Source organism: Gavialis gangeticus, unplaced genomic scaffold (assembly GCF_001723915.1).
Source record: "Gavialis gangeticus isolate Ggan-Ray unplaced genomic scaffold, GavGan_comp1, whole genome shotgun sequence".
In the NCBI taxonomy this organism is placed as follows: Eukaryota; Metazoa; Chordata; order Crocodylia; family Gavialidae; genus Gavialis; species Gavialis gangeticus.
In genome coordinates, this window is record NW_017728973.1 from 4,494,977 (window position 1) to 4,499,755 (window position 4,779).

Sequence of the window (4,779 nt, forward strand, 5' to 3'; positions counted from 1 at the left end):
GCTCAGCAAACATAGGGGGCAGCCAGCCCCCCCCCCCCCCCCCCCCATAGTGGCGCAGGCACACCCTGTTCATGCTGGGGAAAAAACTTTCTGGGGGTTCATTCTACCAGAAATATTTCCCCCACCAGTTCCTCAGTGACTTTCTAGGTTGTAATTATAATGTATTATTACGGCAAGATTTCAAGGCTGCTTAGTTTGCAGTTAAACAAAAACAAGGGAGGATAGAAGCAGCTGTCACAGTTACAGAGTTGAACATCCTCAGAAAAGTCACTGACATTATGGTGCCTAAACTGCTGTCTCTAGGTGAAATAATATCCTGAAAGTCAGTGCAGTTTTCACTCCACCATTGATAACAATGTTTTCAGTCAAGCAACTGCAGGAGAAATGTAGAGAAAAACAACTACCACTGTACATAGCCTTCATCACCCCAACAAAGGTCTTTGATAACAGTCAACAGACAGGGCCTTTTTACTGTTCTGAAGAAACTAGGTTGTTCCCCTAAACTGTTGGGCATCATTTGTTCTTTACATCAAGGTATGAAGGCAACTGTAGCATATGAAAACAAAGAAACACCTTTGACATCAACAACAGAGTGAAATGGCTGTTTTAGCCCCCATGTTCTTTAACATCTACTTTTCATTCTTGTTTCTTCATGCATTCAAGGACAGTGATGATGATAGTTTATCTTTGAACAAAACTAGATGGAGGCTTGTTCAACATTGTAAGGTGTAGAGCAAAAACCAAGGCGAAAGAGCTGTTTCTTAAGAGATTTCCTGTTTCTGGATGATGCAGCCTTGGTTGCCTACAGTGAATCTTCCCTGCAAAATTCTCTTTGACAGATTTTCTAAGTCATGCAAGAGCTTCAGGTTAAGACAATTAGTCTCACAAAACCTGTTATCATGTACCAAGGGGTGGAAGAATTAATGCCTAATATAACTCTGGGGGGTAAATCTCATGGCGTCATTGACAGCTTTTGTTACTCGGGTTCTACAACCAGCAGGAATTTTGACCTTCAGACTGAGCAGAATCAGGAAAGCAGCTAAGAATTTTGGCCTGTTACAGAAGTGGGCATGGAATAACAGCAACATGTAATCTAAGGTGAAGCTGCAAATCTACAAGGTTTGCATACTTGTCATCCCTGCTTTATGGTTCAGAAACATAGACTACATATGCTAGGCACATCAAGAGACTGAACAGTTTTCATATGAGATGCTTACATAAGATCCTGAAAATAAAGTGGGAAGACAAAATACCAAACACATAGGTGCTGGAGCGCATAGGACTGACACTCTTAGAAACCACTACCAAGAAGAGAAGGTTGCGATGAGTCAGCCATGTCAGGAGAATGGGAGGAGACTATATCTCCAAGAATATTTTGTTCTGTGAGATTCAAGATGGCTCTAGAAAGCAGGGTTGTACTCCATGGCAGTACCATGGTGTGCAAAAATGCTATGAAGTCATTCAACATTAATGCAGAAAGGTGGGAGAAGCATGCAGAATCCTGTCTGATCTCAAGGCAACATCTGGCACTGGGTGCAGCACAAAATAAAGCCACTTTGATCCAGAGGATGGAAGCAAAGCAAGAAAGAACACAGTGTGCTACAAACCTGGACTCTTAACTCAGACAACACATGGATCTGTCAAACTTGTAACAAGCCGTGTTGTTCTCAAATTGGGCACAAGTAGATTCATCACACACCTAACTAGATCTCTTATGCAAACACCATGATCCAGAAGATCCACAGTTGCCTAGAATATTATTACTCATTTTTTTGCTTTCCCAGCCTATAATTTTCAGCCAGAAAAACAGTACCTGTAGTTCCCACAGACACGGCAACTTTGGGCCAGTAGTGGGGGCCGTGGTAGCTATCTTCCTCACTCTCCAGTAAAGAGAGGCCTGAACAGGTATAGTGAAGCTATAGTTTAGGTGCCAGGGTCACTCCAAACAAGGCACGCTGATGACAGTGTTCCTGTGACATTATCTTCTGAACACACTTGTTTCCCTCCTCATAAATTCAGGTAATCCTCCACCTCTTCAACAATAGGTCTTTATCTCTTGCCACATTCAGCATTTAAGCACAGGAAGAGCAGTGCCTGAACAGCTGTTATCAACCAGCGGTAGCATCTCTCTGCCTTTTCACATGTCCCTTGCTTAAACTGTGTAAAAGAAGAAAAAAGAATGCATGTCATAGGCTTGATAAATTGTGTGTGAAACAATATGCTAGGATATGCAGCCACACATTAACAAACCATCTAGATAACAGTGGTTAGAGACAAAGCAGGCCCCAGGAAAGCTTGGAAGTTAAACTGAAATAAAAACAGTTTCAGGAAACATTTTCTGTTTCTTAAATATTTGTTGTCTTTTAAAAAAAACTGGCTACGGACTGCAGACTAATTTTAGAACGGCTCTTAATTTTTCTCCATACACAAAAGGCAAGAAAAACAGCAAGACAAAATAAGGCAGATTGTCTCAAACCCTTTCAACACATGCTAGGTTAAAATAAATAAAAAAAGTACAGCTGTCTGCCTCATGCATGTTTGCCTCTTTGGGAATAGTGTTACAAGCTTCAGAAATGTCTTTGCTTCTGTAATAAGTCTTGAATTACATACATAAAGAAAAAGGCAATCACCAGATTTATAATTTTTCTATTTTATTGTAAAAAAATTGGTTTCAATTTTTTAAACATACAAGCAGAATTGTTTAATACTCCCCATTAACACTGTTAAATCTAACAAACTGAAGCAGAAATTCAAAAAAAAAATTAACAGCCACAATAGTTTTTATTTACAAATTGAACTTTTTATAAGATATTTACAAGACAACCATTTTACACATTAGAAATGGTATCAAAAGTATGCATTACAACAGACAACCATGTGTCAAATGGCCATAAAACAAGGCTGAAGAGTACAGACAAGCTTTTAATTTTAATTTTTAAAAGGTTTTTAAGTTTTCTGACACTAGTTTAAAACTTGAATTAAAAAAAAAGGTTTTAAACCAAAGAATAGTTCTAGGAGGGAAATTGCAGGGCTTTCTGTTGAGGATTGAATTTCACAGTGTTGTACCCCATATTGGGAGAAATAAGACTATCTTTCCACACTAACACTCAACTGCAAGTTTTGTTTTGTACTCCCCCACCCCAAAGCCTACTTCCCACTCCCACCCCTCCCTTTTGCTGATGAAAAGCTAATATATTAGTAAAAAGGACTGTTACAAAGCTTGGTTGCCTATCTAAATGGCATGGTGATGAAGAGTTCCAAAATGGCTTTGCACTGGGAAGTAAGGCCAGTTCAAGACTAGCAAATCAGAGCTGACGGTCACTGGAATTCAAAAAGGTGTTCTGACCCCTGAAAAAAAGCCACTAATGCACGGTATAACCAGAATGCAAAACTTGCTCAATGCAGACCTGAAAAATGAATGGACATCAAGGAAAGGGGGTGTGGGGGGAGGCTCCAGCTAGTATTTGCCTGTTTTACATTTTGGCTCCTAATTGCACAGAAATCCATTGAGGACACATGCTATCATGCTAAAAGCAGGACACTCAAGAACAGCCTTATTAAAAGGGAAAAAAAAAAAAAGGATGCAGTGTATAGCCCTATTTATGCAACCTCTGTAGCACCAGAGCCCATGCCTCACAAGAGATTTTCCCCTCTAAAGGTGTTTTAGCCTCTCTTCCAGACCCCATGACTGCCTCAACTTCAGTATAAAAACACAACTGTGTTAAGTTACACATTCAGCCTCTCTTCCACATTGCATAATGATACCCCAGATATGGGGGGAAGCGGGGTGGGGAGAAAAAAAGCAATGCCTTTTGTGTTTCTGTATTGTTTATCAAGTTGTTTGTGCCAAGCAGGAAAAAGAAGATCACTGTCTTTACACAACACTCAAAGGAATCATTCAAGTGGGTCAACTTCTGTGGCCTGCTAACATCTTCAATACAAAGTCAACATTTTCACCCTTATACTAAAACTCCTCCCTGGGCCCTTCCCCCAGCCACATGCCCTCCAGAGGTACCACTGCAACTCTCAATCAGACAGGTAAGTGCAGCAAAGGAACAGGGGGAACTTGGTCTTTCAAATCCAAAGAATCCATTGCTCACTCACCCCACCTACATGGACTCTAGTTCACTTTGAAGCCTGAAAGGCCATGAAAGAACTCCGTCTTTGTAATTACAACGAATAGTAATAAATCAGGACTTCAGTAAGAGAGTTACTCAGACTAGGAGCTTTTGGCATCATCCATTAGTGTAAAAACCAGCAACGAAGGCTGGTTTCATAAAGGAAGGGAATCACTACAGCTAAAGCATAGGCACCATTCTAGTCGTCTCTAGCCAATCCAAGCTTCTTACAAAATACACAAATTGCCAGGCAATGCTGTCCTTAAACATTTAAATAAAAATGAACCGAAATTGTGCGTATAGAATTCTATTTTCACAAAAAAAGGCTTACAAACCCCCGCCCCAACCCTCTTATATAGAAAAAATGACATTTGCTGGCAAAAAAGTCTGTAGAAGCATTTTCACACTGGTAACCCAGCTAGGAGGGTCTCACTAAGGAATATGCTAACCGATTTTTGATAAAGGTAACTAACCGTGTGTCTCATGGCAGCAATGGGACACAGTTCTTAGTCCAGCCACAACGTCGCAGTGGTACAGGTTGTTTATGATGATCTGCCATCTTCCCTCAGGATTAATGGGCATTAATGAAGTTGGTTTTATGCTCTCCCTTCCCCACAAAACAAACAGAACGGCAGCCAAAAAAAAAAAAAAAAAAAAAAAA